At 38.3% G+C, this 23,149-nt stretch overlaps 1 protein-coding gene across 1 annotated transcript in view; it reads left to right on the top strand.

Annotated features, from left to right (window-relative positions):
* The window catches only part of GRIP1 (glutamate receptor interacting protein 1), a 324,062-nt gene that overhangs the window by 76,142 nt on the left and 224,771 nt on the right, over positions 1-23,149 (top strand). The window lies entirely within an intron of this gene.

The following is a 23,149-nucleotide window of genomic DNA, read 5'->3' as shown; positions in this document are numbered from 1 at the left end:
AATAGCCTGAAAAGAAAAAATTCAAAAGCAGTAAAAGTTTTATTGCACAGTGTTTTCTGCTTGATCCATTATACTGATGCTTATGGGGATACCAATGTGTAGGTTTACAGGACCTTCTCATTGTGCTGATGAGGGAGGGGAGATGGGTGGAGAGCTGTGTCTTGTTCACAGTTGGTTGCTGATGGCAGATGCCACGTTTAATGGTGGCTAGTTAGTTCTGTGTTAGGTTGACCAAAGTATTCCTGGACAGGATTGTCAACCAGCAAGAATAAAATTTTGGTTTACAAATTCCTTCTATGCAGCAGAAAATGCTTAAAACAGTGGATAACTAATATGGGTTTGCATGTTCCCTCTCAGAAGACTCTTTGTTGGTACACATGCTGTACAGGGCTTTGGCTTGGGCCAGCTTGATGAGCCTTTCCCACTGGAAGCTGCATGTAAACCTATTTCATATAAGTTCTGATTGATTAGCATCTTAATTGGTAAGATGACCGTTTGACTTTTGAGGATGAACCTTCTGTCTCCTTTGCATTACAGTTTAATATACTTTTGCAAGTTAGTTTAATAGCTGAAGGCATTTCTGCAGGAGGCCATATGCTCCTGTTTTCTTTCTCTATCAGTGCCCATTTTTGAGGTCAGAAGAGTCAAAATTGGCTCTTCTCTGTGGTTACTTGTATCTGCAAGTGTATGGTGTCAGTCTCTTCTATCCCATCCTGGTACACAGGATGCTGCTCACATGCTGATTAAAAAGCTATCCAAATACCTCCATCAGCCAATTCATTCAGTGCAAACCAAATCCAAACTTTTAATCTAGGAGAGCATTTTGCATCTGTACATTCTTTTTCTTAATCCTGAATAGCTCATAATCAAATATTTTGTCTTGACACCTGGGGTTTTATATAGCCTTGCTGGCTGGGGAGCAGTCATGATGGCTCCTGGTTCTGAAACCTGGACAGTAATTCTGTTGTTCAGGTCACCGCTTCTTTAGCTTTTGCTTCAGACAGATTTCTTTATCCTTAACAGATCCTTAACCTGAAACTTCTATCCCAAAATTCAAGATGCTTTTAATATAATCCTTTTCCTGTTCTTACCCATCAAGAAAGTTGCCAAGTATTCCTTTTTTTAATCTCTTCTGTTTTCGGGGTGTTGTTATATAAGCATCAAGGACAGGATGGATGTGCCCATGTGATAGCGTTACCGTTAACAAGATGAAAAACAGCAAATCATGCCTGAGCTTGAAATAGTCTATGGAAGGATGAAAAATTGCAGTATAACTTTCAAACAAATATTTTTTCATATACTATACTCTTTTTTTCGCTGACAAGTTAATTCTTTCTGACAGACTTGGCAAGTGAACAAGTGTCTCCAAGGCAGACACTGAAGCTGTTTCATGAATTCATGTTACAGTTCCTCTGATACCGTTGCTCTGCTCAAATGGTATTTTTAGCTTTATTCACACCTTGCTTTAACATTTCTATGAGTGAAGAAAATTTTGTTATCCAGTCCTAACCAAGCCATGGGTTGGTGTTTCTCATTGTTATTGTTGTTTCTTTGTCTTGACACCGGGGGGGTTGTATATGGCCTTGAATAAATGCTTGCAGGACCTAGGCTCCCTGGAAGGGAGCTCTGTGTCTTTGGGAATACTTAGCCAAGAACCTTACTCCAAAACTTGGACCTCTCACATTGCAATTTTATGATTTTTTAAAAGAAGTTGGAATATTTTCTTTAGAGATGTGTAAAATATTCAAATTCCTAATAGAAAAAAAATCTCCTATATTTACTTGGTTGATACTTATTAGGCTGTTTTGTTTAGCACAGTTTTGCTCACAGGATATAGTTTTTAAGTGAAAGTTTTAAGATGAAAGAGGTAAGGTCCTTCACTGACCTCTGCTTGTGTTCACTTCTGCCTCATGCGCTGTACTGTTAGAGAGGTCTTGGAGGGTTCAGCAGAAAGCTGAAAGCGCAAGAAAAATCTCTGCAAGATGGAACTGCAGAACAGCACTATATTTTGTGTAGGCAGTGTCATCACCAGTCTGCTAGTCCCCAGCTTCCCAGTGTCTCCATCCTCTGCTATCCTCTAAAAAGTCCTGTAGCTGATTAGCAGGTACAGTAATAGCTCAACAGAGCATCATCATCCTTTTCCTGAGATAACAGGGGTAGAAGTGTTCTCCTGGCATTATCAGACATGAGAAACAGGACCAACATGTAAACAGTAAACTAATAGGGTAAACAGTTAGGAAGGAGAAAGATTCATTGATAGAGACCCCAGGTTCAGATTTTTTTAGGTGTTCATTATTCAGAACCTGGTCAAAGCCAAATAAATAAAAAACCTTCCAAGTACCTGCCTCAGCAATACCTCAGGTTGGAAAGTTAAACACTCCTCTGCAAATGTGGATGTGTCCAAAAATGACAGATGCCTGAAGATTATTATTGAACTGTCTGTCCTTTCACTGAGGAAGCTCAGACAGACCTAGTCTGACAGAGGTTCCTGTGATTAAAATCCAGTCCATATCTGGGGCACAGACTGGTGCTGCCCCGCTGCCCTTGGTGCAGCTCAGCACAGGTGATGGAACCTGCCCTGTTTGCTCATTGTGATGAGCATTGCTCATGATTATGCTTTCTTCGTTCATGTGAATGCCCTCCTGGTTTTACCTGAAGCTGTATTTACAGAGCAGGAGTTGGGGAAGACAAGAAAATTCATCTGCTTCAAAGACAGCAGTGAAAGCAACTTGAGAGATCTGCATTGGGCTGCCTTGATGGAGCTTTAGGAAGAAAAAAGTCTGCTCAAGAGGATGTGGAAATGGACCCTTCTTGCAAAGAGTAGGTTGAATCACGTACGTCAGCTGCAGCAGCAACGGAGAAAAATAAGAGAAAATCAATTTAATATTGTAGGTTTCAATGTTCCTTACAAAATAAGTACAGTCTAATGATAGAGAATGTCTTTTCAAGTGGCAGATGGCCGCATTAAAGCTCCAGCTGTGCTATCATTTTGGAATTTCTGTAAGGCACACATGAAGAGCGGACAGCTGCCTGTAGCGTGGGTGCTAGACCCTCCTAGGAAAGCTTATTTTTAACTTAGATCTGGTCCCTGACTTGGTTCATGGCATGATGTCCTGGACAGCTCTCCCAGGTCAGCAAAAGGAACAGTGTAGAGGTGGTGGAACAGGAGCTGTAGAGGCTGTGTGGGGAGAGGGAGGGGAGAGCTGGGGCTGCTTGCCCTGACTTTGACACTGGCAGGAGAATTTCTGGAGTCAGGAGGTTGGTTCAGCAGGAGTCAGGAGCTGCTGTCTTGTACCAGGGAGAGATGGGGTGCTCAGCAGCATCTCCCAGTCCCTGCTGGGTTTTTGTTAGCATGCCTAACCTTTCACTTGGAAATAAAAGCACTGCTGTCTGTCACCCTGCGTCACGAGAGGTATCAGAAGATTTTGAGCTGGAGATGCAGTTTCCTTGGGCTCCAAGTAACTGTTTCAGAAAAAACAGAAAATAGAAAACTACTATTTCAGAAGCAATGTTCTCTTAATGGTTACAGTTGTTGCAATATCTGGAATATTTGCAGAGATATTAGAATTGGGCTGTGTAAATTTGACTAGCTTGTAAGAGAAGGAAACTTAGTTTGTGCTTCTTGTGTATGACCTACCATGAGTCTTCTTGAGGAAAAAAATACATGCAAAAATAAAGTTAAGGTACTAAGGAAAGGAAGAGGCTTTTTCTTTTTAGAAAGTTATATGTCAGTACACAGATGTGTGTGTGTGCATATATATTAAAATCTGAGTATTGGCATTCGGGGAAAATACACACATGAGACATGGTAAAAAGCAGAAATCAGAGGCAGCGGAGAGTATAGTGAGTCAGTGACACAGCAGAAAGAAAGATGGGGGAGCAGGGAGTAAGGACAGGTGCTGAAGGAGGTTGCTGAAACACGGTTTGTCTGGAAGAATGTTCAGCTTCCATCTTCTACACAGGCACAGTAAGGTGTTCACCAGCTCTTCTCCATTCCTGCTGGATTTCTGCTCGGATCTTTAACCTCTCCGTGGGAAAGAAAAGTAGCTATTGAAAACAGAATGAGCAACTACAGGGGTAAAACTGATTTTGGAAGAGAAGAAAGATTTTTGGAGGTTAAGGAAAAGATACAGAGGAGAAAGGAGGAAGAAAAAAGGCAAGAGTGCAGAAGTCATCTGTAAGTCAAGCAAAAGACAAGTGGGATAAGCACTAAGCAGCATAGAGGGATTTAATGTATGAAAAGTTATACAAAATTATTGGAATGGGGATTAGAAAGACAACTGGAGATTATGATAATTCAAGTAATTTTTCTAAACATGACAAAAACATATTTTCCAACATGCTCAGTTGCTGTTGATGTTTGAGTGTGTTTGTAACTAATAGGGTTACTTTTAGCGCTTTATTTTTTCTAGCTGGTTGGGTAACTTTTAATTTTTTCTTGCCTTTTGAATACACCAATTGGCTTGGCATTTATTTTGATGTTATTCAGAGCCTTTTCTTCTTTTCCAGGTAAAAGAATTCGACGTGTTCTGGGTTGTTTAAAAGATACCTTTCAGTGATTTTGAACTTGGAAGTGTTTGAAGTCATTAGAATAGCACTGCAGAATATAAAAACTGATGGATCAGGATTCTTATGTTTGAGAAATGAGAACAACAAACCCTCTGATATGTTTCCTACCTCTGCAATGCAGCGCTCACCACAAACACTTCTGCCTGGTGACACTTCTGGTTTTACCCTTAGAATGTCTAGTTAGTAGTCTGTGCAGCTTCATGAAGTTTTCTAGCTCTAAGTAATCCACCTAAGTTTTACAGCCCTTAATTTAATCCAGCTACTGTTTTTGTATCTCTCCTGGTCTAGTAACAAGTTTAGCCCAGACGTGAGAACGCATAAATTAGCAAAGGTATATAAGTGTGTTAAATGCAGTGTTCAGAAGAGAAGTGGTATTAACCTACCTCCCTTTTGTAAGTCGGTGTATCAGAATCCTCTCTGGCATGTCTCTTAAATACACTATTTTATGGGATCAGATTGCACCAGTTTTTCCAGCAGCCATTATCTTGAGTTTCTTGTTTGCTAAGGAATATACTTCAAAAATAAGCAAGTCATTGGTATTACCCATTTGCAACATACAGGTAAGCAAACTAATTTAATTAGAATGGGCAGTGTAAGAAAAGGTGTTTTTATTTTTGTCAGGTGCACAAACTTAGAAGTGCATAAAATCTTCAAAAGCCCCCACCCAATCAAACAGCATTTACATGAGAAGTATCATTATTGACAAAGACTGCTGTCTGACTGTGTGCCTCGTTCTTTCAGTACCTAAATGTCATGTTCAGATAGCGCATAAAAATGTTGTGACAATTTCTGCTTTTCCCAGAAGATATACAGTACCATAAAAATCCTACCCCAGGAACTTTGCACCTGCAAACTAGGTTGCCCTTATAAACTGAAGCAGAAATTTCTTTTCTTTTAGGTGACCATTCATACTGAAGAGAGCCTCTGTCAAGCATCTTGGCACTTTTCTCAATTTGGCATGTTGGGAATAATGTAGTTTTCTGTGAGCTTCTGAGAGTTGTGTTGTTCTCTTGTACCTTTAGTTTAAAATTTTCCTAACAGGAGGCCAGTTGGTTTTGAAGGATAAAGCTTCCAGCAATGATTGCTGAAAAACTACAAAATATAAAATGATCACATTTCTTTTCCCGATTTTCCTATTATGTAGGAGGGTTAACCTTTCTTTTTTTTCCTGCCATTAAGTTATTACTGAGGTCATGCATACATTGTTTATAGTAATGATGAAATCTTTAGCTTGGATGTAGGGAAGTGAGAGAAAAATGACTCACTTCTAGTATATATAGTTTCATCCAAGGTTTTTGAATTTTTATTCCTATTGCACATGCATTTGTTCTTGTTTCCTGGGTAACAGCATGTTTTACAAACTCAAATGTTTACCGTGGTAAAAGTAAGAAAAGCTAATCTCAGATAAGTATGTAGCTATCAAAATCTTACTAAATCTTAAGCTTTTAAAATCTAAATTCCATATTTCAATAAAACATCTGTGTGTGCATGTCTTTATATACATGTATATAGGTTCTGGAGGATAAAGGAATATACACTCAATTAACTTTAAATTGTAGCAGAATTGTTAATTTATTTCATGTTATACCTACACACTTTGAAATTTAAAGATCTGCCTTTATTCTCTGTGGTTGATATGTATGTATGCATACTTTATGTAGCTGAATCACCAAAAATACTAAGAATTACTCCAAAAGGAAATATGTATATATAGTCATAAAAATAGATGTTTTTATATGCAGGTCGAGATTTCAGGCTTCTCAGAAAGAGAAACTGCGACATGAGCGTTTTATTGTTTTCTGCCTATATGAAAATAAGTTGTTTTTTTATTCCCAGCCTGTGAAATGCATCTAAAGAACTTTCTTCACAGAGTTTGGGAACTGTCTGGACTATTCTTTGAGCTATAATGTTGAAAGACTTTTTTACAGGTTTGATTGGAGGAAGGGCAATCTTGCCTGTTAAAAGAGTTACGAAAAAATAGTCTACTGGCCAGTATTTCATGTGGTAATCATGTTTTTTTCTTACAGAAAATATGTCAAAAACTATAGGTCTTGATCATCCAAGCAATATTTATTCTTTTAAGCTGACAAAATCAGTCACATTAAGTAGTTGCTATTACTGTGGTCTCTCCTGCCACTAGTGGATTAATGTAAGCAGTTCCAACCAAGCTCTTTCATTTATCAACAGCTTTTTTGTAGTGAGGACAAAGCATTATGTCTGCACCTTTAAGGAAATCTGTGTTGGTGTAAAGTTTTAATAAAGCATTTTTATTTTGCGTTTGCACATTCAAAATGATCTCCAGGTATGAGAGAGAAAATTACAGAATTTTGATTTTATGATACCTTCAGTTCTTTCCTCAGAAGGTATCAGCTTAAGGTTTAGTTCTCCTCAGTGGACTGCATACATCATCACTGGTCTCTAAACTCCATGAGATACAGAAAATAGGGCTGTATGATCATACTTCGGTGTAAAATTAGTTTTAGAAAGCTTACAGGTGATCAGCTGAAGGATCTTTGTTCCCTGCCTTGAATATTTTTGGATTATCCACAGGTAAATTCCCTATGTGATATAACCAATCTCCCTTTGTCTTTTGTGCCTTTAAGGCCTTGAAAGTTAAAAAGGGCTTTTAAAGTGATTGTGCACCATGTATTCCTCTCTCACTACAGACTGTCAGCCCAGCACTCAGAGAAGGTTCCAGCTTTGACTGTCAGCAGTGTGCCTGAGAGCCTCTCTGGGAGTTGCAGAGGGGATAAGGAAGTATTTGAAAATGTTATTTTATATGCTGCCTTTTGTGACATTCTCCACTATAATTTTTCCCCTTGTTTTCCATGCAGTTTGGTATCTAAAATTAATTTCTGAATGTTATTACTGTCAAATTTCTAAGTATGTAATACACAATAGTTGCTTATATTTATAACCCATTAGCTAAAATGAATGAAGCACTGTTCACGCAAAAGGGAGAAAACTCATAATATTCTGTCTGAATATTTATTAGTGCCTTTCAGTCTTCAGGACTGCAGAAAAATGTAGCTGGAATGAACCTCTGGAGATTGTATAGCTGGTCTCCTAGCCCAAGGCACTATCTTTGTCATTCCTCACAGACACTGTAGAAGAATGATAAAATAATTTAGCTAGGAAGGAACTTCTGGTGTTTGCTTGGTCTAGCCTGCTGTTCAGGGCAGGGCCACCTTTGAAGCTGAGTCAGAGTGCTTAGGGCCCCTGTTCAGCTGAATTTTGAATAACTTTAAGGATGGTAACTCTTCTTTGAGAAACATGCTCTAAAGTTTTACCACCCTTCCATGGTTTTTTTCCTATCTTCTATCTAATTAGAATAATTGGAGTTTCACTTTTTGCGAGTTGTATCTGTTGCCTTTTGTCCCTCCACTGTGAATCTCTGAGAAGAGCGTGGTTTACTCTTCTCCATAATCTTGAAAACAGCACTTGGATTTGCCTTAATCTTTTTTGTAAAGGTTAGAAACTAAACAAACTCAAGCCCCTCAGCCTCTCTCCATACACTGCATGCTCCAGCCCTTGGTCACTGCCATGGCCTTCCACTGCGCTGGCTTTAGACTGTCTCTACCCTGGAGTGCTCCAGATGAGACAAAATGGCTGCAGATGCCATCTCACAAGTGCTGAGTTGTGGAGAAGGACCACATCATTTTACCTGCTGTCTGCGCTGTTACTGGTTCAGCCCAGTATGGAGTTGGTCTTCATTTCTACAAGGATGCACTGCAGGCTGATGTGCAATGTGTTGTCAGCCAGGACCCTTCAGTCCTTTTCAGTAGAGCTGCTTTTCTTTCCAATTGGTGCCTGTGCTGCAAGTCTTGGCATTTGCTTTAGTTGAATTTCTTGCGGTTTCTGTCAGATCATCCCACATTTCACTGCCCTTATCTGCTGAATGTGTTATTTTATGTTCCACCTGAATCTTCCAGACATCTCTGTAGAAAATGGAAAATAAGTTTTCTTTCCTTTTTCATGTTCTTTGATGTTTCTGTACTGTTTATTCTGTTTCCACTTCAGTCTTCTCTGCTTCTTTTTTGTTTCTTATTCTGATTAAATTTTACACATCTTTAATCCATGCCCACTTTTTTTTTTTTTAAACTCTAACATCTTAACTGTGGACAGAAGCATCCATTTGACACCTTACCAATGTAGGAGAGCAGAGAAATAACTCTGTGTGCTATAATGCTATTAAATATATCTGTATGATTCAGTAGTTTACCATAGTGGGTGTTGTGGAGCTGGGTTTAACTACTGAGCGATTGTGGTCACCAGATGCTTTTCAGGGTAATGCCTACCTAATCACTTGTTCTTCATCCTCAGGTTATATAGTTGCATATTCCTGCTTATTGGAATATCTTGCATTTCTCCTTATTGAAAGGCATCTTGTTTCTTTCAGATGATTACTTCAATCTGTTTATTTTCTATTCTAATCTGCTCATCCAGAGTGCTTGCATTTGGTCTAAGATTGGTGATGTCTTGGGATTTATTCATGACCTAGATAGATAAAAATGGAAATTGCACATAAAAGATTGCATATGTGTAATGTGTAGAAAGTAAAATATTGAATAGCAGTGGATCCACATCTTCCAAATTATTTCTTTTCTGTTTGGATTCAGTATAGCTCTCCAGTCAGTTTTGTATCCACCCTGACATGAGCAAACTTTCTTTAAGAGAGTGACATATATTACATACTTGTGAGAATATTTAGTTAGCACATATGGCATCTGTTGTGCTGTGTCTGCATGTCTTTGCTGCTAATTTGACATGATTTAATCATGAGAGATCCGGGTTGGCTGTTCGGTTTTTTCCAGGCATTGTTTGTTGATTTATTGTTTAATTGTTCTGTTTAATTTTTTAATCTCAGTATTTTCTTGAGTGAAAGTTGTATGCTGATCATATAAAGATCTTCCTCTCCTTCCCTCCCTCTGCTTTAAGATTGAAGTTGACCTTTTCTAGTCTTGTATCCCCATGAGTTCTCAAAGATGATGACTAGTTGCTTTGAGACTGTAGAATTAGAACAAACCAAGCCATCACATCTCCAGTTGAAGTACTGAGGAAACCTACCTCATGAAAATGTAGTGGAATTACCGTCAGTTGCTGTGATTTGGTCCAGTAGTCACATGTCTTACATGAAAGTGCCATGGGCTCTTTAAATAATTACAGATGACTGATCCTTTATTTTAGATCCAGTTTGAAGCTACTGGAAGAGTCTGACTCATATTAACCATAATTGTGACTGGGAAGAAGAAATTAATTCTCTTTGTGCTTAATGGATGTTGATGTGCCCGTTAAAAATAAATACACATGAGTTTGGAAGAAGGTCTTCTCGAGGCTTGAATATTGCATTTCTTCACTTGCAGTCAGGCTATTAGCATAATTTTAACATTGTTTGGCGTAAATTTTTAAGCAAATATACACAGATATTAGCACAACCCCGTTTCTAAACAACCTTCTGCAATTCTTTGCTGCCAGTTTAAATTGTTTCAAGTATTGTGCCTTTATCTGTTGTAACATTCACTATCTACTAACTTGCTGAGACTGTAATAAAACCCTCAAATTTTTTTTTCATTTGGTGAATACTTGTCAGTCCATGTGTAAGTCCTGGAGTTTGTGGTATTGTGATATTTGGCCCTTTGAGCTCAGACTGCCCTTGCAGGGGCAAAAAAATATGAATGAGTGAGAAATGTAAAGATACTGGTAGGATGAGCCAGTGATTAAGCCATATGCATTATTTCATCGTTTCGAGGTGCTGGTACCCTTTGGAGCTCTGTGAATCACTGTGATCATAAAATAATTTGGGTTGGAAGGGACCTTAAAGGCCATGTAGCCCACCCCATCCCCCACCTCCACCACGGGCAGGAACATCTTCAACTAGATAATGTGGCGCAGAGCCCTGTGCAGTGGATAGGGATGGGGCATCCACCACCTCTTTGGGTGACCTGTGCCAGTGCTTTACCACCAGCATTGTAAAAAACTTCTTCCATATATCTAATCTAAATTGACCTTTTTTTAGTTTAAAACTGTTACTCATCCTATTACAACAGGCTCTGCTAGAAGGTCTGTCCTCCTTTGAATCCTGAAAGGCAGCAGTGAGGTTTTTCTGGTTGGCTCAAAACCCAGAGTGAAAAGGCAGTCCTACTACCTCAATCATCTGCTGATGTCACACAGGAATATGGAACATTTTTTCACCTTATATTTTGTGAATGGGCTTGTATTTTGGTTTTTTTGTGTTTTTCTCCTCCCTCTGTTTAGAAATACGGATTTTTTCGGAATGTTAGCCCACTCGATAGGTTAGCTCCTCATTGGACAAAGATTGAAAGATTCTGAACTCAATCAGCTGAACAATATTGCCAGTGTAGGACTTCAAAATATTGTAGGAATTCAAAATATTTCCCACATAGAAGTGGGAAAAATAAGGAGAAGGATAAATTCAAAGAGTTACTAGGGAAGGGTCTGATTTTATTTGCATTTTGTCTTTTGACTTGAAGAATGCCTTTAAATTACATTTTCAAGATTGTCTCTTAAATCTTGTGTGCTTTTAACTTGTGCTTGAACTACAAGTTGAAATTCTCATTTACTTTAGTCCAGCAGCTAGTTTTAAAACAGCTTATGAAATATTAATAGGCACACAATGCCTTCAACAGTGTAGTTCTCAGAAACAATGCTGCCAAGCTAATATTCAGTGTCACATTTTCCCTTTCACCTCTTGGAAGTGGTATCAGAAGGGATTCTGGGAAGATTGACTGGACTGGCAGATAGAACCCATCTCATTAAACTGAATTTAAACCCTTGCTTGATAAGCTTAAATTTGATTCATAATTTTTTATCTTTCCCTCAAGAGGTTATTGAATACACTAGGTAAAATGAAGGACATAAATGTTCATAAATCATTAATGTGTTCCCATTACTATAGTACTTGATTTTAACCCACTGGTGTACACACTATTGTGAAGTATATACTAGTCTTCCTAAACCAGACAATTAGACTTTTTCCAAAATTAGCGACAGAAATTCTTCCATTCCTATGTTCATTTTGCAAAAAAAAATTGGCACTGTAGCAGGTGTCAGTTCTGTGTGCAAATACACTGTGTAAAAGAACTGATAACAGCTTAAAGCCAGGTGTGCAAGCTGGATTTTTTCCTCCAACTCTTGCAGGCTTTGCATTTGTGGGTGCCTGCCTGTTCTCAGCTTTTGGACTCATGAGTAACAGTTGATGACATCAAGAATGTGAGCTGCAAAAGACAGGGTCATTCCCTGGCTGCCTTTTCATGCTACCATTTCCTTTTGGTTGTTGTAAAGTAACCACTAAAGCTCGAAATCAGAATCTGACTTCTAAGTCATAAAATTATTGAATGGTTTGGGTTGGAAGGGACCTTAAAAATTATCTAGTTCCAACCCTCTACCACGGGCAGGGCTGTTATCCCCTAGATAAGGTTTCTCGGAGCCTCATCCAGCCTTGTGCATTTGCAGGGATGGGGCATCGACTTCAGACAATGGAAGTTTTTCCCACTGAGTTTTTCCCATTCGGTTCCACTGAACTCAGTCGATGCCAGTGTTCAGAGAAGGTGTTTTTAAAGGTAACAGTAACCAAAATTTAACAATTAACATAGTGACCAAGAGAGAGTCTGGTCGAGATATTTTGCATTTTATATCCAAAACCAAACCATGGACAACTTAGAAGGAAGCTATGTCTGTTTCCAGATGTGGTGGTGTGGAGTTCAATTTTGTTCTTTGCAGTCTTCCTGATTTCAAAGTAGCTCTATCCCTGTGGGGCATCAGTTATTAGGATATGTGTTCATGGGTGGAGATGGTGGATCTTTCAGAAGGGAATCATTTGAGACAAAAAAAAAGAACTTACTTAGAAGCAGCCAAGCAGTACTTCAAATTAACTTCTGTTTGCTTTTTATTATTTTTCTTTAAAGATGCAAAATGCTTATTTTTCAACTTCTTTGTTTATTTACAGTAGTTTACAACTCATTAGAAATCCTAAGTCCTTTTCAGAGCATGGCAGTTCTTATTCAGTTACTCTTCTTATTTGCTAATGAGACTGAAAAAATTGTGATTTGGTATATTCAGTAAGATTTGAAGTGGTAATGAAGTGGTAATGAATTACTATGTCTTGTAACTGAAGAGGATTTTTTTTAGCTAACTAAATCATTAAAAAAGGTATATAGTTGTATATATTTGGTTGTTTTATACAGTGACTGGTGTAGTATAGCAAATGCAGTAGGAGTATCAGAAAACAATAGCTATCCCTTAAGAAAACAGCATTTGAATTTTTCCTTTAGTTTTCCTTTAAAAATAAACATCAGAGTAGACTCAGCCCACATGAAAAATCCTGATGAATTTACACCTGTGTTCTGTAACACTTCATCATGTTTCACACAAGGCCATATATTTCCACTGGTTTCATAAACAGAAAACTTTTGGTTTTGCCAGTGTACTAGAATCTCCACAAAAACAGCATGCAGGTTTACTTTTTATGTTTTGGCACTAAAAATAATTCTAGGAGTACTACATATATTAAAAAAATTAGCTTCTGCATTGTCTCAGCATTTTTAATTTCAAAACTGAATTTTTCATGACAGTTCTGACACATGGTTCATTAATGCACTTTTAGTGACTCTTAATGATAATGCAGTTTGTAAAGTTATTGTAAAGTGAAATTAGAGTAAATGTGATCTGACTTTGCAATTCTGCAAAATGTGTAACAGAGTGACTAGCAAATTAAGTGACTTCATCCATCTGTGAAATATTTCAAGGTCACACCTTTATTGGCTACAAGATTTCTAACTAAAAAGACAGAGGATGACAGTACTTACAGTTTGATAATGTTTGCTTACTAAGCGTGAAATGAAATTTAACAGTGCAGCATGTCTACATTTGTAAATTTATTGTGGTTGTTTAGACTTCTTGGAAAATGAAATGTCAAGCTATTGCTCTTGGCTTCTAGAATGTGATCTTTAGGTCCAGTAGAAAAGTTCACTTTGTAAACTTTTCTTCTTTAAATCAGTGTGACAATAATTTTTTAAGTCTATTTCTTAAGCAAAACAAAAGTTGTGGCACAACTGCATCTGAAGTTAGGATGTGGCAATACCAGTGCAGCTGGGAGCATCTGATGCAGCAGCTGCTCGTCATCATAGTCCTTGCTACCACCAGGCATCATATTCAGCTCAGTGGGACAGTGTGTGAGGTTAAGCTCTTAAAAAGATTTCTAGACTGACATCCTGTATCATAGCAGTGCAAAAATTGTGTCATCTACACCTGAATAAGTAGTGCATGAAGTAATTTGCAGAAAAGACGACTCCAAGAGTAGAGATTAGGATGGTTGATTGTAAATACCTGAGACACCCTTTTTTAAGGGATTAAACTTGGACCTAAGGGGATTTTTTTTTTTGAGGAGAAAGAAGAACCGCAAATTCCAAAATAGTTTATTAAAGAATCTTAATTGTTAGTCAGTACCATGTGATACTCTGCACAAAGTGGTATAAAACCAGGGAGAATGCATGAGTGTGTCTACAGAATTGCTTTAGTGCTTCTGAGCAAAACGTTAATCCAAATATCAGTAATTAACTAATCAGTTTGTAAAATACACATCCTGTCCAAGTTTGCATCTTTTAGAATTTTAGGTGGATTCTGAGCATCTAAAAGAGTGAAAAGGTTTCTTGGGATACCTGCAACAGTTATGAAACTCTTTGGGATAGTGAAATTTTATCTGTGTCAGTTTTGCACACTGACTGATAATGATTTAACTGGTCTGGTGTAAAATTTCCTTAGTATTTTCTTTTATCATTTTGTTAGTATTGGTGAAAACTGAGGTCTCTGAGTATCTTGGTCTCTAGAATCTTGAGGTGATTAGTTACAAGCTCTGCCACTTCATGTATGTGCTAGGAAATAAGGAATTTGCTTTTTGAGCAGTGTATTCATTTTCTGTGGCTTTCATAATTAACAAAGAGGAATGCTATGTGTTTCTTGATATGAACATTTTTTACTCAAATGACCAAATACATCATAGGGTACAAAAACTCCAAGAGTTCTGAATTCCCACGCCATAACCTGTAGACCAAGGCAGAAGCAATGCCTGAAGGTATGGATCTGGCTGAAGAGCACAGGGCAGAGAGTGTGAGGATGAAAGTGTGTGTTAAAAAGTGTGGTAAAGTGGATGTGTTAGGGATGACTTCTTACGAACAGCTTGAAAAGCATTTGTATGTAGCATTGATGAGGAGTGCCACAGGAGAGGCATGAAGTAAATCCTGGTGTACAAAGCATCACTAAAGAGAAGTTTGAAAAATCAGAATATTTTGTCTCTTCTGAGTGTCACAGAATGTAAATTCCAAGTAATCTTTTGTTTGGGAACTATCAGCTTTCAAAGACAAGAAACCTCAATTATTCTGTTGCTTCTGAAATGTATGCTGAGGTCAAGGATCTCAGTCTTTACAAGTAAAATCAGAATTATTTGTTCTAGCCTCTATTATTACCCTGTAAAGAGTGCAACACTGGAAAAGTGATTACTTTATATTTAGTCCCACAATTTTGTATGGCAAAGTTGTTATTGTAAGAGTGAATTTACAGCAGAAAATGTCAAACCTTGTAGCAGAAGTAAATGAAATTCAGAAGGCCAGGATGAAATGCTTTTTTTCCCCTTTGGTTTGCCTCTTAACATTCAAACACAGGAATGCTGTTCTCATGGAGGATGGAGCAGACAATTTTGAAGTGTGTGCATTTGCTTTGTCTGTATTTCCTTTGTTAACCTCTTAGCAGCAGCATTAAGCAGATTTTCTTTCTTCCTTTTTTTTTTTTTATTACTTTTTCTGTTCCCCTGGATGGAAAAAGGTGGACTTGAACTAGGAAATAAATTACAAACTGAACAGCAGAACCTGTTCTGTGCCCTTGGAATGGGGAGAGAAGGGAAGTGAAACCTCATACATAAAGAGGTGTCAGCAGCTCTCATTTCCCAAACTGCTGCTTGGCATGAGAGAGATGAAGTATCACGGTAATGTTCAATGGGCCTTGCTATTGGGAGCTGGTGGATGGAAACATTGATCCTTCAGTGCTGCGGACATGTACTTGGGCCTCATAACTGTGAGGTTGCATGTGAAGTTGTCCTTTTTGCCTTTCAAGTCTTTCTACTCTTCTCTTTACTTTGTATGCCTTGCAGTTTCAGATTGTGTAAGGACAACAGGAATTACTTAAAACTGGATGTGGAGGGTATTGAGAGAGAAGGAGAAGGGTTAATCCATTTGAACAACTGGATTCTTCATTGCTGTCGTGTTGGCCTGTGCCTCTAGGGCAGTGCACTGACTCCAGATGGATGGTTTAATTTGCATATATATTTACATAGTCTTTTATTGTAAATTCTTGTGGTCATAATGAGGAATTTCTCTCTAGTAGTCTTTTCTTGACAGTTAAGCAGAATTTTCTTCTTGTCAGAGCTCACCTGCAATAAAATCTTTCTTTTATCTACTGTATCTTGACCCTGATAAGACATGGAGCTCAGGATACGACTCAGCTTTCTGGATGCCTGTGGTTTTTTTCCCAGAGGTGCTTCTCAATTACTCCAGCTTCATAGTTGCCTCCACATTTTTCATATTTTTCCCTTCAGATTTCTTTCCTTTTGCCCATTTTTATTACTTCTAACTGCTCCTTCGGTTTATTAAACAAATTACAGAAGTTTCTTGCTGCAATAATTAGTTCATCAGAGAAATGTAGAATATATGACTGGTGGATGTTTTCAGTAATGGAACATAACGAGGTTTTTACTGCTCTTCACAACTAAATATTGGTAAGAGAAGAGGGCAACGCCCATTACTGTGCTGCTGGGAAATACAGGCATTCCTCTGCACCATAGAGTTTGTAAATCTCAATCTTTCATACAGGATCACTGATACAGAGAATTGATACTAGACAGCAGATGGACAGAGAGGAGGATTTGTATGAAATGGCCTGTGGAGGTTTCTCCTCTCTTGTGTTCTGTGTCATGCTGGACTTCCGTGTTTTACAATGAAACCTCTTCAAGCCCTTGGAGGCAGGATGAGATAGTCTGTAGGATACATGTCTCTGTGTGTACTTGAAGCTCACTGCTCAGTGAGTCAGTGGCCACAGATGGGGGGAAGGATAGGATGCATCTATGGGAAGATGAGCAGGCTCCTTATCCACAACCCTTTTTGCTAATCTCATGAGGTAAAAGAGAGTAAATCCATTTAATGTCACATAGCAAAAAGTCTCTTGCATGAGCTCTTACATGTAAAGAGATGTTGAATGATTGATTCTCCTGTTATTTACCTTAAATCTCACACAACATATTCACAGAGGTCTTCCACTGTCAATTAACTGTGAAATCCCACCTACTGCAACCTTGTTTGATGGCACGCTGTAGCTCCTGTGGTCTGCAGCCTAAGAAAATGTTTTGATGCTTTTGTGTAAGAACTTCATTTAATGTATTTACTAGGTATTTTTGTTCTGACCAGCTGCAATTTCATAAATTAATTATTCATTCTTTCCAGTGCTCTATGTGCATTTTAATTATTGTTAGAGTTGAAATGTGCAGTTGTTGAAGAATCAAAAATTAGGGAAATATAATGTCTTTTTACTCAGTGAGGAGTAAAAACCATATCCATATTCCAAACCACTTCTTCATATGTATTTCATAGTTGGTTTGAGATATCCTTTGTGCATAAAACAGACACACTATGCAAAATCTTGGTAGTGTTCCCTCTAGCCATTTGCTACATTTCTTTAGAAAATGAGAACACCTTTAATTCAGACTTCCCAAAAAAACTGTGTTCTAGTTTTAGTATTTTAAAATTTCAGTCTACCACTTTAACCCTGAAGGGGTTTTACATATAGTTGGAATAGTGCTCTGCTTAGCTTTTCTTGTAGAATGATTATTGGTGTCACAAAACATTAAGGAAATTCAGACTTATTTTGCACTTAATTTTACCTGAGCAGTATTTCCTTGGTGGTGGTAAAGTTAGCATTTGTTAATGCTTATTTGTATATTCTAATTAGTCACTTACTTAAAGCCAAATAGGCTAGAAAGATGAGAAAAAAATAGAATGTATGCAAACGGCTTTAGCTGAATTGAAGGGGAAAAAAAAAGTGTCTTTTCCCCTGAAGCATACACTCTGCATGAAATTCAACTTGACAAGTGACCCTTTCAAAACAGCGCCACAAAGATTTCTAGGCATTCTCCATATATGAGAGGCAACATTCTTGTATTGTACACACAAGGAGTCCCCCAGATCCCTCTAAATGAAAGTAGCCTCTTCCTCTATCCTTTGTGTTCTATTTTACTCTCATCCCTGTGTTGGCATTCACATTTATGAGCACACATTTATGTGAGAAAATTTTGCAAAAAGCAAAACCACTGATGATGTTAATATGAAATAACATATATGATAAAATACAATAAGGAACTCAAAGTATTCAAAATGTGTGTGTTTACTTGTAAAAAAAAAAGGAAAAAAGAGGGAAAAGAAAAAAATATTTGGCAGTTAATTTAATTTACAACTAGGTGACGCAAAAGCTGAACTCCAGCTCTCAACTCTTGCATTAATTTAGGAGCAGAAGACAAAAAAGGTCTATGATTCTGTGTGAGCAATGAATAACAAGAATGTATGACTTGTGAAACTGAATGTAATGCATTAAAATCAGAGCAAACTTATAATTTAACAGTGTATAACAAGTATCAGATCTTAAAAATAACAGTAGTGGATCAGCAGTATTTTATCACCATCCAGTTCTCCTGCAGCAACATTCTAGAGATAGTGCACTGGTTATCCTGAATGTATATAAACTGTCAAATAGGTGAGATATGCAGTGTAATATTTAGTATGTCCCATGCCTTCAATGCTCTTTTCAGATATCTTTAGGAAGAGAACAAAACTTGTACTCAGAATCTGGCTTGACAGAGGGGTTTCAGGTGGGGCAGGGTTACCTCAGGGGGTGGTGGGCTGCTGATAGGTACTCCTCACACACAGTATTGGCTTTGTACACAGAACTTCTTCTGCATGTATGGACCATATGTTCCTATAGTGTTTAATAAATTGTAGATTACAGGCATTTTATAATTTTCAAATAGATAATCTCACATTTTACACCAAGATATTTTGGGCAAAGAGTGGAAAATTGCAGCCTTGACATGAGCAGTTATCACATGTGAACAAACATCACTTGAAAAACTAGAAGGTCAGGCAAGATGATACTATAAGACAAATAGGGGAATAGTTCCTTTATTAGTTATTGCTAGTCTTCAAAAACAATGACAGCAGATGATCAAAGACATCCCTCAGTTGAAAGAGAACCAGAGAAGAAGCAATCTGTTCTTCCCTTTTGAGGTTTGCTGGACCTTTATGTTTAGGGGTTTGAGGGAGCTGGGAAAAAGCCTGTTTCCTCTATTCAGCCAGCCTCCAAGAGCAGTTAATATTAATCCTAATTTTTGTATTGTCCATGTATAACTCTGTGGGTTTTTTCCACAGGAGTAACCTGAAGCAGGTAGATCTCTGCAACTACCGTTGTGTGCTCTCTTACATGTTTGCCTCCCAGTGAGGGGCATTCCTTCCCCCAGCAGAAGACTTTCAGGGGCTGCCCAGAGACACAGAGGGAGATACCGGAGGGTAGGGGGGTTCATCTGTTTAAAATATTTTTCTTTTAACCACTGAAACATACTGATGAACAGGGTGCAACATACCTGCCCCAAACTGTTAAATTTGGTGCCCATTCCATTCTGTATTTATGATACAACACATAAGAGATTCTTGCTTCATACATAGGCTCTGGTTTCAAAGCATCATGTTTGCAAGTCCACTCAAATGGAAATACTTGTTAAATATTTACTACCTTAGTGGCTTATCCTTGGATACCAAGATGTTTTTCCTACTGCTTTTCCCAAATACTGGAAAAAGTGCTGTAGAAAATAAGTATGTCACTTGTGAAAGTTTACCTTGATAACTGCATAGCTAATTTTGTGCAAATAAAACGTTAAATGCAGATATTTTACATGATGAGAAACCTAATCTTTGCTCTGGGTAGGGTATAAAGACAAGTTAAAGCTTAAATGCTGACATCTGTCTTCTAGAAAATTATCTGTGGCTGCAAAAGCATTTTTGCTTCAGCTCAACTTTTCGAAAATGACTGTCTTATTTATATGTGTTTTATTATTGCTATGAAGTCATTTCTAGTAAGTCACTGACCTGAGACTGATCCAGTTTGATGGAGCTTCTCCTTAACTTACACAAATTAATTCTCAGAATGGAGTATGCAAATATTATCTAATCGGTGTCACTTGGCAAAATTTCTGTTAGGCACATCATGCTGGAGACAGCACAACAATCCTTCCTTCTTCTAAGAAGTCTCCTTGGAAATGGCAATAGAATGCTTGCTTTGATGGAGTAGGCAGAAAGGATGAGCCAAAGACCTTCAGACATATTTACCTTGCAACTTTGTATTGTGGGATTAAAACACCAGAAATTGATTCTCTAAATTCTAGTTCAGAAACAGCTTCAGAATATAAATCAACACCTAATTTTATGCCCTCTGGGCATAATTATCCTATTCTCTTTGTCATTAAGGATGAAATTCATTGTCATCTCTGATGTTTTGCATTTTAAAAATTTGAAAGCCAGTGTTTGTTTCTTTCTCTGCTCATCCTGTACAATCAGTATGCCTTTCTGAAACTGCCGTATGCCTCTATTAGCTTCTGCTTTTTTATTCCTTTTCCAGCAGAAGGTTGCAAGAACCATGTTCATTTTCATTAAGAAATGAGATCTTCACAACAAGAAGCTGCATAAGGGTGAATCCTGAGCAATGGGGAAAGCAGGAGTTTAGCTGTTTATTCAGGATTTTTTTTAACTACGGTGTTTATGAAACTGAGTTTTCTGTGTATACCTTTGAAAGTAGGACTATGATTAAATATTTACAGGTATGGCATGAGGAGTAGCTAATGAATGTCTCCAGTATTTTCAGCAAACAGTAGCTGTGGTATGTAATGCATATGAAACAAAAGTTTTGTTCAGAAATCTTCCTAGTATAGTAGAGCACTTAATGCTCTGACTTGTAATAGTATATAACAACAATGTCCTCAGTTAAGGTATTACCTTGTCTTTAAATGGCCCTGAATACCACAGTATTTTAGGTCAGAGGAAATCCAATCAAAAGCTTAGCTTGCTCTATATTTAAAAAAAAAAAAGTAAAAATTCTGAAATTATGTGTCTCTGCTGTTTGCATTAATGTAAAAGGAAATGTGTGTATGATTTACATGCTGGCAGAACTGTCAGTTTGTGTATTAGAAACTGCAGGCCTACTTCTGCATCTTTAGCATAGGAGATGGAGCCTTTGTAGAGAGTAGTAGGTGGTGGGATAGGGTGAAGTGCAGCAGGGCTTGAACCCCCTCTGCTTATCTGAGGAGAGCCCCTTCATGCTTTACACACAGCATAGGTGGGAGCTATTAGCATGAGCACTGGCCAATAATACCATTTAGTGCTTTGTTTCCTGCTTTACTGTAGCAGCCATATAGCTATGTGATGCACCTCATGAGCATGAGAGAGAAGGGCAAGTCCCTTGCACAACATAATGATGTGGTTTCCAAAGCTCAAAATTTGCCCAAACTTACATCAGGTCTCTAGAAAGTGGTCAGGCAGTTGATGTGCTGCACCTGCTGCTTGTGGTGCTACTTGAGATCATTTGGTTGCTCCCTTATCTGCTTATTTGCTGTATTTGTCTTGTTATTGAAAGGAACGAAGTCTTCCTGGGGCTTGGTGTGGGCTGGGGAAGCTGCTTATGCTGGAGCATGTTGAGCAACAGAGGTACTAAAAAAGGTTGTATTTACTTAATAAAAGCCAAGTCTATCTGCTTGGTTTCAGTTTTCAGCTTTCATTTAGAAGACAGTTGAAAAGCAAGAAAGTTTTACATTTTCTCCTTTTTAAAAAGTTTTGTCATTTTTAGTTGAACTTAATAATTTAACTTCAATGAGCAGTGATGGCTGCAGGACTTCTGTCTTGAAGGTTTCGGACACCTACAAATACCTTTTTGCACATCTGTCAAGGAGAGTCCTCAACAGAGGCAACAAACCAACATTTTTCTCTCTGGAAAGAGAGAGTGTTGCCTCTGCTGTAGGCTACGACTTTCGTTTTCGTGTTTCGTGACAGTAATGTTTTTGCTGCTTGGTGGCAGAGCACAGAAGAGAAGCATGGTGAAACCTTCAAAACATGCACTGATCCCTTCTTGAAGTCCATAGGTGAAGTTTTATTGGCATTTTTATTTTTGGTAATATGCCTATGATATTCCTCTAAGGTCTTTACCATTTGAAAGTTGGAAGCTGTGTGATAAAAACAGACTTGTAATGAAACACAACCTCCTTATAGAAGTTTCACTAAAAATAGTTCTGGAGGTGCCCTGGGGGTGTTCATCAGCTAGCGACAGCGGCTGCATTTTCACAGCGGGAAAGCAGGGCTGGTGAGGTCAAGGAGGATGAGTCTGTATTCCTGTGGGGAGCTTGGTAGGAGCATGCAGGCCGTTTTGAGCTTTTACGGATAAAATGAGTATGGGTTTGTGACAATATTGTTTTAAAATATCTGGAAAGCTGGAACAAGCCCAAAAGAATTCCAGTTCCAGCTTTCAGTGTGTGTGTGTTTTAGGATCCTCAGATATCAGGTCTAGCTGACCTTTACTTATAACTTTCACCTTTCAAAACGAGAAAATCCTGACTTAATATTGATCAATCTCTGCGCACTTCTTTCAAAACAGAATTGCTAAGTTACAGTCCTGGTTTTGCTTTACTTCTTTTATGCTTTTGAAAACAGTGCCCTGGTTTCCTCTTTGCAAAATAATGACTCACTGAAATGTCTGCATCACCAGAAACTAATCCCTTCTCTGCATGCTCTCCCTTTTCCAGATGATAAACCTGTAAAATCTGTTTTACAGGAAGACTTTCTGACTTCCTTTTAAGTGCAAAATGGTATCTCTTGGGAGCCTGGATGCAAGTGACCATGTTCAGCACATAGTTTGACTGAGGTGACTGCTTGATCCCTGACTTGTACCAGCAGACAGGAGAGGTCCTGCTGGACTAGAGACCTTACTGGGCTTGTGGGAACGTGGTTACAATAAAAAACCCCTGACAGATGTCAGTGTGATAGGATTTGAGCAGTCGCTGCTTTTGTTTTTGTGCGGGAGGGAAACTTCATCAGAAACATGGATGAAATTCCAGCCTTATCTTAGGGAATGCATGTGGGTTTCAGGCACTCAGCAAGAGAAGAGAGCCAGTGCCTTTTCAGGCTTTTTGCTTCTCTCACCCTGTGCCAAGGATGATCTGACGCACCTTAATTTTAAAGTTTTTTGAACTCTGCTGGGATTTGAAATGAGTATTGTCATAGTGTGCTTGTGATGTCGCTTCCTTTGTTTGCCTATTGCCATACACCCTGGCCAGCTCTGTAGGAGACCTGTCTGTGGAGTGCCTTTTAATGTTTAGATCTAGCAGTGATTAGAATACACTAATGCCCTGTGGGTATATGTGTCATTTTTTAACAGCTGCCGAGCTTTCTCCCTGCTGCTCCAATTAACACGTTCGGCACACACTTGCCGG

This window comes from Aphelocoma coerulescens, chromosome 1A (genome assembly GCF_041296385.1).
Source record: "Aphelocoma coerulescens isolate FSJ_1873_10779 chromosome 1A, UR_Acoe_1.0, whole genome shotgun sequence".
In the NCBI taxonomy this organism is placed as follows: domain Eukaryota; kingdom Metazoa; phylum Chordata; class Aves; order Passeriformes; family Corvidae; genus Aphelocoma; species Aphelocoma coerulescens.
The sequence above is the reverse complement of the archived record's forward strand: the minus strand, read 5'-3'. Positions and strand labels throughout refer to the sequence as shown.